This window comes from Tetrao urogallus, assembly GCF_951394365.1.
Source record: "Tetrao urogallus genome assembly, chromosome: 28".
In the NCBI taxonomy this organism is placed as follows: domain Eukaryota; kingdom Metazoa; phylum Chordata; class Aves; order Galliformes; family Phasianidae; genus Tetrao; species Tetrao urogallus.
The window spans coordinates 394,034-406,107 of record NC_136841.1 but is presented as its reverse complement, the minus strand read 5'-3'; the positions used below and the strand labels follow the sequence as shown (position 1 = coordinate 406,107).

Below are 12,074 nucleotides of genomic sequence, written 5' to 3'. Positions count from 1 at the left end.
TCATCTCCTGCCCATTCCTCTTCTTCCATGGACTTCAACCTGAGTCTGACCTGCCTTTTTTTCTCTATCGCCATCTCCAGCTGATCTGGGAACAATAAAGTTTTCCTGCATTCACAAATGCCTTCTCCCTCTCTTTCATGTTGTTTCAAATAAGTACCGGGTGGTTTTGTGACAGCTGAGGTCGGGTAAATTCTGCTGATGAGGGTCCCAGGTTTTGCTTAGTACTGTGGGAGTGTTGAAAGTAAATGTGGCAGAGGGGTCCTTTTGGTGAGGCTTTGGGAGCTGTGGAAGGACCAGAGAGGAGGACGGTGCTGACCACGCTCCCTTGCCTTTCCTCCTCAGATCTGCAGTGGGCCTGCTCTGCCAGTTGCGCTGCTCTGTAGAAGTGCCGCATTTTTGACCGCATACTCTCTTATTTGTCAGAAATTCAGCTCGGTGTTTAGCTATGTAAATGATGGAGGGTGAGGGAAAGTCTTAATACTTCATGAGAAGAGTTGTACCTATGCTGTAAGGAATAATCTCTGCTTTGAGATTAGCACAGATGCTCTCCATCAAAATAGTATGGTCAGTGTCCAGGAAGAAAGTTTCAAACTGTGCTGTCGGGTGTTGGAGCCTTTATCTTCAGAACGGATTCCCTTCTAATTCATGATTCCCAATAATTGTCTGTAGTGGCTGTTTGCAGAACAGCTTGAACACGCACTTGCAGAGGATGATTTTCTAGAAGTTCCCTCACAACTCAATCTGAGCCTTCAGATTGGGCTTGGAGGGGATATTGCTGAGGCCATGGGAGCTGGGGAGGATCGGCAGGAGGGAGGACGGCAGTTCACAGATACCCTGGGGCTGCGTTTCCTGCTAGAGAGGGAGAATCCTACATTCAGGCAGGGCTTGTGCGGGTGGGCAACAGTAGAGTGTGAGCCGGAGCTGGTGTGGCCAGGGCCTTTGACCAGTGGAAACACAGCCTGTCTTGGCAGGCGGCTGAGAGCCTGTTCTGGGCCTGACCCAGGGACCACGCGTGGCAGAAGGGAGCCCTGGGGCGGCCATTGTGCAAAGGAAGAAAAGCCCAAGATTCAAGCATTGGATGCATATTACTTTTATTGTAAAGACAGGAAAGGACACAACATCAAAGACATACTAGAGTCCAAGGCAGGAAGTAGTGCCAAGGTCTTCAAAAGAAGTGTTTCTGAAGGCATCTTCAAGTCAGTGGCCAGCGCAGGGCCCAGTTCAGGGCCATAAAAGACAAAGTGGGCATCAGAAATCAGCACAGAGGATGAGGAAGGAAGTGGTGAAGAGTCTTGCACCTGGGCTTAGCAGGGCCCGCAGGTGTTCCAGAGCTTCCTGCTGTAGCGGGGCAAGGCGCAGGGGCTGCAGGCAGGAGAAGCGTAGGGTCTGCCAAAGGTGCAGAGGCCCGCCGAGCCCTGAGTGGCCCCGGCGCCGTAGAGGCCCCCCAGCCCCAGGGAGCCGCCAAAGGCGGGTGCTCCGGAGGAGCCCACCACGGCTTGCTGGGGGAAGGAGCTGAGGATGGGGCCGGGGAAGGTGACGACGACGGGCGGTGGCTGGATGAAGGCCGTAGAGTCGGGGCACTGGCGCGCGCACAGCTCGTTGCAGCTCTCAGCGATGGGCTGGGGCACGGCGACGCTGGTTTTTGGTGGGCACAGGTCGTAGCAAGACATCTTGGTGTGAGAGAGCTGAGCCTGCAATGCAAAGCCACCAAAGGAATTAGGAGGGAGACGATGCCCTAGCAGAACCAAGGGAGTGACCAGGGACTGCTCTACATGCAGCAGGCCCATAGCCTCCGTCACTGTTGTAGGGCCATAGCCACCCCACAGCCTCTTGCTCTCCTGCCTGGGAGACCCACTCCTGTGCCAGCCAAAGGAGGGCCAGTCACTCACCCTTTTCCCAAGCTGAGCCAGGAAGCAGTGGATGCTGGTGCTCACACAGGGCAGTGCTTTTATGGGGGCTGGTGAACATGGGGAGGAGCTGGCTGTGGTGGGGGCACGTGGCTATCAGCAGCCAAACCCCAGTCTCCCATGTGCTTTCCATGGGGCTGTTTTACTGATGTTGTTTCCTCAGCTACCCCCACCCATTCCATCAGCACCTTCAATTACCCTGCTCAGACACTGGCCAGCCCTCTGCTAATGGACCAATTAGGCCTGCTGCCCTCTCATCCTCTGCCTGCATAAGAGGGAAGGGAGGGTGAGAAATGCTGAGTGGCTGTTCCTTGCATGCCACCGCACTTCCCCAGGGTCATAGTTTTGCTGTGTCCACATGCCACCTGCGCAGAGCCTCGGGGAGGAGCAGGGTCACAGCACTGGGTAAGGAGAAGGTCAGGCCCAGGCATCCTGCGTGCCAGCGTCTGAGTGACAAATACTCCTTTCTTGTTATCTGCAGAGGCGCGAGGTGACGGAATGCCCAATCAAAGGAACTCCTCTCAGTCATTCTGCTTAGCACGACACGGTCAGTCCGTGAAGCAGGAAGAGGAGGGAGGGCAGTAAAGGGGCCTGTCCTGGTCCAGCCGGGGACTGCTGACACAGGGAGAGCGGGAGCAGGCCAGCCTGGCCTCGGCATCAGGGAGTGTCGCCTCTGCCCATTGGCCCAGAGGCTGATGAGCCATGCCTCATCCTGGATAAAAGCTGGGACTGAGAGGAGCTCTCCCAAGCACTGCTCTGGCCTCCTTCTCCTTGGGAACAGGGTAAGTCCAAGAGCAATTCTTCTCCAGACTCAGGCCTGTGCCTGGAGTGCGCCTGAGCTGCTGCCATCTGCTGCTGCGTGACACTGTCTGCCCTCTTGCAGAGCTCCATCCCATCACACCAAGATGTCTTGCTATGACCTGTGCCCACCAAAAACCAGCGTCGCCGTGCCCCAGCCCATCGCTGAGAGCTGCAACGAGCTGTGCGCGCGCCAGTGCCCTGACTCTACGGCCTTCATCCAGCCACCGCCCGTCGTCGTCACCTTCCCCGGCCCCATCCTCAGCTCCTTCCCCCAGCAAGCCGTGGTGGGCTCCTCCGGAGCACCCGCCTTTGGCGGCTCCCTGGGGCTGGGGGGCCTCTACGGCGCCGGGGCCACTCAGGGCTCGGCGGGCCTCTGCACCTTTGGCAGACCCTACGCTTCTCCTGCCTGCAGCCCCTGCGCCTTGCCCCGCTACAGCAGGAAGCTCTGGGACACCTGTGGGCCCTGCTAAACTCAGGCCCTGCCTGCTCCCACCAACACTGGCATCCACTCATTCCTGAATGCCTGGGCCTGGGGTGTTGAGGAGTGCTGAGCATCTCCAGCTGCCACTGAGGCCTGAGCAGATGGCAGAGCTGGCACCTTTGTGAGCTTTGCCCTCATCTCCTGCCCATTCCTCTTCTTCCATGGACTTCAACCTGAGTCTGACCTGCCTTTTTTTCTCTATCGCCATCTCCAGCTGATCTGGGAGCAATAAAGTTTTCCTGCATTCATAAATGCCTTCTCCCTCTCTTTCATGTTATTTCAAAACTGTACCAGACGGTTTTGTGATAGCCAGTGTATATAAAATCATGATGATGTGTGTCCCAACTCCTCTTAAAACGTGGTATATGGGGAGTGGATACGGTAGAGAGTGCCTTTTGGTGGGCTGCAGAAGCTGTGGAAAGGACAGGGAGCAGGATGGTGCTGACCGCGCTCCCTTGCCCATCCTCCTCAGCTCTGCAGTGGCACCAGCTCTGCCAAGTCATGCTGCTCTGTAGGAGCACCTCTTGAGCTCAGGCTCAAAGCTGAGGGGAGGCTGGAGAGTGGTCATTGGCAACTACTGCCTTTGATTAATGCACTGCCAGTTCCTGGCTGGAATACAGCCTTACACAAATACACATGTGCAGGGGGCCACAAAAGTGAAGCTTGAGGTAGCCGTGTGCTCTGAGGCTGCGATCGTTGGGAATGTGGATGGCATCAGCCATTACCTGGAAGCAGGCTGAGCATGGATCATCTGTCTCGATCTTTCTGGTATCAGGATGTGCTGACAGCCATTCACAAGTCAGCCTGCTGGTGGCAAGTGAATTAAACTCACCATTGGTAGCAAAGCAGATGTGCTGGGGCCACAGGAAATGTGGGTTCCTCTTGTTCTAGAACGGGGTGAATCAGTGGATCTACAACTTATCAGCAGCGCGGCCTATGTTGGGCTGGGTGGCGTCAGGCTCTGATCCCTCTGTTGCCAGATGTGTCTCTGGAGTCATTGTTTTCCTCTGAGGAATGAGTGAGTCACTTGTGATCTTGTGAAAAAGTCTGAATCTAGGCTATGATTGAACGCATTTGAGGAAGAATGCAGCCTGAAGAGGAGAAGATCCAAGTGACAGAAGTTTTGCAGTAAAGGTTGAAGAGGAGGCAAGAATAAATATCTGCTACTTACCAGAAGCATTTTTGACTGTATCCTTTCTTGTGTGTTAGAAATCGAATTCAGTATTTAGCTATGACAAGCGGTGGGATGTGAGGGAATGGCTTAATGCTTCATGAGAGGAATTTTAACTAATTATACTGTTAGGAATAATCTCTCCAATGAGAAGATGGACAAGTACAGATACTCACCAAGAAGGTAGCGTGCTCAATGTTCAGGAAGAAAGTTTGAATCTGTGGTGTCAGGAGTTGGATTCTTTATCTTCAGGATGCATTCCCTTCTAGTTCATGATCCCCTATGATTGTCCGTAGGGGCTGTTGGCAACACAGCTTGAGTACGCAGTTGGAGGGGATGATTTCAACAAGTTCTCCAACAGATCAGGCTGTCGCTACATATGGAAGGGGTATGGAAGTGATATTGGTGAGGCCATGAGAGGTGGGGAAAATCCTCAGGAGAGAGGATGGCAGTTCCCAGATGCCATGTGGCTGCATTTCCTGCTGGTCAGGCAGCAGCCTACACTCAGACAAGTCTCATCAAGATGGACAACAGAAAACTGTGAGCCGAGCTGGCATCGCCCGCGGCTTTGGAAACACAGCCTGGCTCATCAGGGAGCTGAGAGCCTGTTCTGGGCCAGATGTAGGGACCATGTGAGGGAGAAGGGAGTTCTGGAGCCTCCACTGTACCCAAGGAGAAAATCCCAAAGTACAAACATACAATGCAAGCTTATTTTATTTTAAAGACAGGAAAGGACACAACGTCAAAGACATGCTGCAATACTAGGCAGGATGTAGGTGCCTGGGCCTTCAGGACAATTGTTTTGTGAGCCATCTTCAAGGCAGTGGACAGCACAGGGCCCAGTTCAGCACCATAAAAGACAAAGTGGGCATCAGAAATCAGCACAGAGGATTAGGAAGGAAGAGGTGAGCAGTCTTGCATCTGGGTTTAGCAGGGCCCACAGGTGTCCCAGAGCTTCCTGCTGTAGCGGGGCAAGGCGCAGGGGCTGCAGGCAGGAGAAGCGTAGGGTCTGCCAAAGGTGCAGAGGCCCCCCGAGCCCTGAGTGGCCCCGGCGCCGTAGAGGCCCCCCAGCCCCAGGGAGCCGCCAAAGGCGGGTGCTCCGGAGGAGCCCACCACGGCTTGCTGGGGGAAGGAGCTGAGGATGGGGCCGGGGAAGGTGACGACGACGGGCGGTGGCTGGATGAAGGCCGTAGAGTCGGGGCACTGGCGCGCGCACAGCTCGTTGCAGCTCTCAGCGATGGGCTGGGGCACGGCGACGCTGGTTTTTGGTGGGCACAGGTCGTAGCAAGACATCTTGGGGTGAGAGAGCTGAGCCTGCAATGAAAGCCACAAGAAGAGGAGCTATAATGTTGGCGATGCCCTAGCAGAACCAAGTGAGTGACCAGGGACTGCTCTACATGCAGCAGGGCCTTTGCCCCTGTCGCTGTTGCAGGTCCGTAGTTACCCCCTCAGCATCCTGCTCCCCTGCCCCAGTGATCCACCCAAGGACCAGCCAAAGGAGGGACGGCCACTCACCCTTTTCCCAAGCTGAGCCAGGAAGCAGTGGTGGATACTGGTGCTCACACAGGGCAGTGCTTTTATGGGGGCTGGTGAAGACGGGGAGGAGCTGGCTGTGGTGGGGGCATGTGGCTATCAGTAGCCAAACCCCAATCTCCCATGTGCGTACCATGGGGCTGTTTTGCTGACCCCGCTGTTTCCTCAGCAGCCCCCACCCGCTCACTCAGCCCCTACAATTAGCCTGCTTGGTAGCTGGCAAGCCCTCTGCTAATGGGCAAATTAGGCCTGCTGCCCTCTCATCCTCGGCCTGTGTAAGATGGGATGGCGGGGTGCATAACAAATGCTGAGTGGCAGTTCCTTGCATGCCACAGCTCTTGCCCAAGGGCGTGGTTTTGCTGTGTGCTCATGGCAGCTGTGCAGAGCCTCAGGGATGAGCCGGGCACAGCACTGGGCAAGTGGAAGGTATTTCCCAGGCCACCTGCATGCCAGCATCTGAGTGACAAACGCATGGCAGTTGTTATCTGCAGATGGGTGAGGTAAAGCGACACCAAATCAAAGGCACTCCTCTCGGTCATTGCCTGCTCAGCACCACGCATTTGGCCTGTGGAGCAGAAAGAAGAAGGAAGGCGGAAAAGTGGCCTGTTCTGGTCTGACCATGGGCTGCTGACTCAGGAGGGCAGGAGCAGGCCAGCCTGGCCTCGGCCTCAGGGAGTGACACCTCTGCCCATTGGCCCAGAGGCTGATGAGCCAAGGCCCAGCCTGGATAAAAGCTGGGACTGAGGGGAGCTCTCCCAAGCACTGCTCTGGCCTTCTTCTCCTTGGGAACAGGGTAAGTCCAAGAGCACTTCTCCTGCCCTTCACTAAGGACAGCTTCAGGCCCCTGTGCCTGAGCTGCTGCCATCTGCTGCTGCGTGACACTATCTGCCCTCTTGCAGAGCTCCATCCCATCACACCAAGATGTCTTGCTACGACCTGTGCCCACCAAAAACCAGCGTCGCCGTGCCCCAGCCCATCGCTGAGAGCTGCAACGAGCTGTGCGCGCGCCAGTGCCCCGACTCTACGGCCTTCATCCAGCCACCGCCCGTCGTCGTCACCTTCCCCGGCCCCATCCTCAGCTCCTTCCCCCAGCAAGCCGTGGTGGGCTCCTCCGGAGCACCCGCCTTTGGCGGCTCCCTGGGGCTGGGGGGCCTCTACGGCGCCGGGGCCACTCAGGGCTCGGGGGGCCTCTGCACCTTTGGCAGACCCTACGCTTCTCCTGCCTGCAGCCCCTGCGCCTTGCCCCGCTACAGCAGGAAGCTCTGGGACACCTGTGGGCCCTGCTAAACTCAGGCCCTGCCTGCTCCCACCAACACTGGCATCCACTCATTCCTGAATGCCTGGGCCTGGGGTGTTGAGGAGTGCTGAGCATCTCCAGCTGCCACTGAGGCCTGAGCAGATGGCAGAGCTGGCACCTTTGTGTGCTTTGCCCTCATCTCCTGCCCATTCCTCTTCTTCCATGGACTTCAACCTGAGTCTGACCTGCCTTTTTTTCTCTGTCCCCATCTCCAGCTGATCTGGGAACAATAAAGTTTTCCTGCATTCACGAATGCCTCCTCCCTCTCTTTCATGTTGTTTCAGAGAAGGACCGGGTGGTTTTGTGAGAGTTTGGGTACATTATGTCCTGCTGATGAGAATCCTAGGCTTACATTTGTGCTGTGGGAGTGTTTGGAGTAGATATGGGAGGGGGGGCATTTTGGTGAAGCTGTGGAAGGGACAGAGAGCAGGATGGTGCTGACCGCGCTCCCTTGCCCATCCTCCTCAGCTCTGCAGTGGCACCAGCTCTGCCAAGTCATGCTGCTCTGTAGGAGCACCTCTTGAGCTCAGGCTCAAAGCTGAGGGGAGGCTGGAGAGTGGTCATTGGCAACTACTGCCTTTGATTAAGGCACTGCCAGTTCCTGGCTGGAATACAGCCTTACACAAATACACATGTGCAGGGGGCCACAAAAGTGAAGCTTGAGGTAGCCGTGTGCTCTGAGGCTGCGATCGTTGGGAATGTGGATGGCATCAGCCATTACCTGGAAGGAGGCTGAGCATGGATCACCTGTCTTGTTCTTTCTGGTATCAGGATGTGCTGACAGCCATTCACAAGTCAGCCTGCTGGTGGCAAGTGAATTAAACTCACCAGTGGTATCAAAGCGGACGTGCTGGGATCACAGGATAGATGGTGAGCACTTGTTCTAGAGCGGGGTGAATCACTGGATCTAATACTTAGCAGCAGGGAGTTCTAGGTGGGTCTGTGTGGCATGAAGCTCAGATCCCACTGAGGTCAGGGATGTTGCTGCATCCTCTTTTTCCCCTGTGGACTGATTGAGTCACTTGCGATCTTTGAGGGAACGTCTGAATCTAGGCTACGATTGAATGCAGTTTAGGAAGACTATGGCCTTAATAGCTGGAGGTCTCAGTGACAGAAGCTTTAAAGTAAGATAGAAGGGGAGATAATAAGAAATATCTGCTACTTACCAGAAGCATTTTTGACGGTATCCTCCATAATCTGTTAGAAATTCAGTTTGGTGTTTAGCTATGGCAAAGAATGGGGTTTGAGGGAAAGGATTAAGTCTTCATGAAGGCAATTTTACCTAAGTATAGTGTTAGGAATAGTCTCTGCAATGAGAGGATGGACAAGCACAGATGCTCTCCAGGGAAATAGTGTGGTCAAAGTGCAGGAAGAAAGTTTCAAACTGTGCGGTTGAGTGTTGTTGGAGCCTTTATCTTCAGGGTGGATTCCCTTTGGTTTTATGGTACCCAATGATTGTGTGAAGTGGCTGTTGGAGGAACAGCTTGAGCACACATTTGGAGTGTATGATCTTCTAGAAGTTCCCTCACAACTCAATCTGAGCCTTCAGATTGGGCATGGAGGGGATATTGCTGAAGCCATGGGAGCTGGGGAGGATCGGCAGGAGGGAGGACGGCAGTTCACAGATACCCTGGGGCTGCGTTTCCTGCTGGAGAGGGAGAATCCTACATTCAGGCAGGGCTTGTGCAGGTGGGCAACAGTAGAGTGTGAGCCGGAGCTGGTGTGGCCAGGGCCTTTGACCAGTGGAAACACAGCCTGTCTTGGCAGGCGGCTGAGAGCCTGTTCTGGGCCTGACCCAGGGACCACGCGTGGCAGAAGGGAGCCCTGGGGCAGCCATCGCGCCCGGGAAGAAAAGCCCAAGATTCAAGCATTGGATGCATATTACTTTTATTGTAAAGACAGGAAAGGACACAACATCAAAGACATACTAGAGTCCAAGGCAGGAAGTAGTGCCAAGGTCTTCAAAAGAAGTGTTTCTGAAGGCATCTTCAAGTCAGTGGCCAGCGCAGGGCCCAGTTCAGGGCCATAAAAGACAAAGTGGGCATCAGAAATCAGCACAGAGGATGAGGAAGGAAGTGGTGAAGAGTCTTGCACCTGGGCTTAGCAGGGCCCGCAGGTGTTCCAGAGCTTCCTGCTGTAGCGGGGCAAGGCGCAGGGGCTGCAGGCAGGAGAAGCGTAGGGTCTGCCAAAGGTGCAGAGGCCCGCCGAGCCCTGAGTGGCCCCGGCGCCGTAGAGGCCCCCCAGCCCCAGGGAGCCGCCAAAGGCGGGTGCTCCGGAGGAGCCCACCACGGCTTGCTGGGGGAAGGAGCTGAGGATGGGGCCGGGGAAGGTGACGACGACGGGCGGTGGCTGGATGAAGGCCGTAGAGTCGGGGCACTGGCGCGCGCACAGCTCGTTGCAGCTCTCAGCGATGGGCTGGGGCACGGCGACGCTGGTTTTTGGTGGGCACAGGTCGTAGCAAGACATCTTGGTGTGAGAGAGCTGAGCCTGCAATGCAAAGCCACCAAAGGAATTAGGAGGGAGACGATGCCCTAGCAGAACCAAGGGAGTGACCAGGGACTGCTCTACATGCAGCAGGCCCATAGCCTCTGTCACTGTTGTAGGGCCATAGCCACCCCACAGCCTCTTGCTCTCCTGCCTGGGAGACCCACTCCTGTGCCAGCCAAAGGAGGGCCAGTCACTCACCCTTTTCCCAAGCTGAGCCAGGAAGCAGTGGATGCTGGTGCTCACACAGGGCAGTGCTTTTATGGGGGCTGGTGAACATGGGGAGGAGCTGGCTGTGGTGGGGGCACGTGGCTATCAGCAGCCAAACCCCAGTCTCCCATGTGCATTCCATGGGGCTGTTTTACTGATGTTGTTTCCTCAGCTACCCCCACCCATTCCATCAGCACCTACAATTACCCTGCTCGGACACTGGCCAGCCCTCTGCTAATGGACCAATTAGGCCTGCTGCCCTCTCATCCTCTGCCTGCATAAGAGGGAAGGGAGGGTGAGAAATGCTGAGTGGCTGTTCCTTGCATGCCACCGCACTTCCCCAGGGTCATAGTTTTGCTGTGTCCACATGCCACCTGTGCAGAGCCTCGGGGAGGAGCAGGGTCACAGCACTGGGTAAGGAGAAGGTCAGGCCCAGGCATCCTGCGTGCCAGCGTCTGAGTGACAAATACTCCTTTCTTGTTATCTGCAGAGGCGCGAGGTGACGGAATGCCCAATCAAAGGCACTCCTCTCAGTCATTCTGCTTAGCACGACACGGTCAGTCCGTGAAGCAGGAAGAGGAGGGAGGGCAGTAAAGGGGCCTGTCCTGGTCCAGCCGGGGACTGCTGACACAGGGAGAGCGGGAGCAGGCCAGCCTGGCCTCGGCCTCAGGGAGTGTCGCCTCTGCCCATTGGCCCAGAGGCTGATGAGCCATGCCTCATCCTGGATAAAAGCTGGGACTGAGAGGAGCTCTCCCAAGCACTGCTCTGGCCTCCTTCTCCTTGGGAACAGGGTAAGTCCAAGAGCAATTCTTCTCCAGACTCAGGCCTGTGCCTGGAGTGCGCCTGAGCTGCTGCCATCTGCTGCTGCGTGACACTGTCTGCCCTCTTGCAGAGCTCCATCCCATCACACCAAGATGTCTTGCTACGACCTGTGCCCACCAAAAACCAGCGTCGCCGTGCCCCAGCCCATCGCTGAGAGCTGCAACGAGCTGTGCGCGCGCCAGTGCCCCGACTCTACGGCCTTCATCCAGCCACCGCCCGTCGTCGTCACCTTCCCCGGCCCCATCCTCAGCTCCTTCCCCCAGCAAGCCGTGGTGGGCTCCTCCGGAGCACCCGCCTTTGGCGGCTCCCTGGGGCTGGGGGGCCTCTACGGCGCCGGGGCCACTCAGGGCTCGGCGGGCCTCTGCACCTTTGGCAGACCCTACGCTTCTCCTGCCTGCAGCCCCTGCGCCTTGCCCCGCTACAGCAGGAAGCTCTGGGACACCTGTGGGCCCTGCTAAACTCAGGCCCTGCCTGCTCCCACCAACACTGGCATCCACTCATTCCTGAATGCCTGGGCCTGGGGTGTTGAGGAGTGCTGAGCATCTCCAGCTGCCAATGAGGCCTGAGCAGATGGCAGTGCTGGCACCTTTGTGAGCTTTGCCCTCATCTCCTGCCCATTCCTCTTCTTCCATGGACTTCAACCTGAGTCTGACCTGCCTTTTTTTCTCTATCGCCATCTCCAGCTGATCTGGGAGCAATAAAGTTTTCCTGCATTCACAAATGCCTTCTCCCTCTCTTTCATGTTATTTCAAAACTGTACCAGACGGTTTTGTGATAGCCAGTGTATATAAAATCATGATGATGTGTGTCCCAACTCCTCTTAAAACGTGGTATATGGGGAGTGGATACGGTAGAGAGTGCCTTTTGGTGGGCTGCAGAAGCTGTGGAAAGGACAGAGAGCAGGATGGTGCTGACCGCGCTCCCTTGCCCATCCTCCTCAGCTCTGCAGTGGCACCAGCTCTGCCAAGTCATGCTGCTCTGTAGGAGCACCTCTTGAGCTCAGGCTCAAAGCTGAGGGGAGGCTGGAGAGTGGTCATTGGCAACTACTGCCTTTGATTAATGCACTGCCAGTTCCTGGCTGGAATACAGCCTTACACAAATACACATGTGCAGGGGGCCACAAAAGTGAAGCTTGAGGTAGCCGTGTGCTCTGAGGCTGCGATCGTTGGGAATGTGGATGGCATCAGCCATTACCTGGAAGCAGGCTGAGCATGGATCATCTGTCTCGATCTTTCTGGTATCAGGATGTGCTGACAGCCATTCACAAGTCAGCCTGCTGGTGGCAAGTGAATTAAACTCACCATTGGTAGCAAAGCAGATGTGCTGGGGCCACAGGAAATGTGGGTTCCTCTTGTTCTAGAACGGGGT

The 12,074-nt window shown here is 56.0% G+C and overlaps 6 pseudogenes across 6 annotated transcripts; 3 read left to right on the top strand and 3 right to left on the bottom strand.

Annotated features, from left to right (window-relative positions):
• Nucleotides 1-1,304: 1,304 nt before the first annotated feature.
• LOC306956188 (feather keratin 4-like) lies at nt 1,305-1,968 on the bottom strand (annotated as a pseudogene). Its single transcript has 2 exons — nt 1,890-1,968; nt 1,305-1,691 (listed from the first exon to the last, which is right to left on the bottom strand). The product of its transcript is annotated as a feather keratin 4-like (transcript).
• A 671-nt stretch (nt 1,969-2,639) lies between these two features.
• On the top strand, nt 2,640-3,178 carry LOC306956256 (feather keratin 4 pseudogene; annotated as a pseudogene). The gene is made up of 2 exons: nt 2,640-2,689; nt 2,791-3,178. The product of its transcript is annotated as a feather keratin 4 pseudogene (transcript).
• Nucleotides 3,179-5,287: 2,109 nt separating this feature from the next.
• Nucleotides 5,288-5,942, bottom strand: LOC306956245 (feather keratin 3 pseudogene; annotated as a pseudogene). The gene is made up of 2 exons: nt 5,876-5,942; nt 5,288-5,674 (listed from the first exon to the last, which is right to left on the bottom strand). The product of its transcript is annotated as a feather keratin 3 pseudogene (transcript).
• A 694-nt stretch (nt 5,943-6,636) lies between these two features.
• Nucleotides 6,637-7,180, top strand: LOC306956246 (feather keratin 3 pseudogene; annotated as a pseudogene). Its single transcript has 2 exons — nt 6,637-6,686; nt 6,793-7,180. The product of its transcript is annotated as a feather keratin 3 pseudogene (transcript).
• Nucleotides 7,181-9,290: 2,110 nt separating this feature from the next.
• Nucleotides 9,291-9,954, bottom strand: LOC306956189 (feather keratin 4-like; annotated as a pseudogene). The gene is made up of 2 exons: nt 9,876-9,954; nt 9,291-9,677 (listed from the first exon to the last, which is right to left on the bottom strand). The product of its transcript is annotated as a feather keratin 4-like (transcript).
• A 671-nt stretch (nt 9,955-10,625) lies between these two features.
• LOC306956255 (feather keratin 4 pseudogene) lies at nt 10,626-11,164 on the top strand (annotated as a pseudogene). The gene is made up of 2 exons: nt 10,626-10,675; nt 10,777-11,164. The product of its transcript is annotated as a feather keratin 4 pseudogene (transcript).
• The last annotated feature ends 910 nt before the right edge of the window (nt 11,165-12,074 follow it).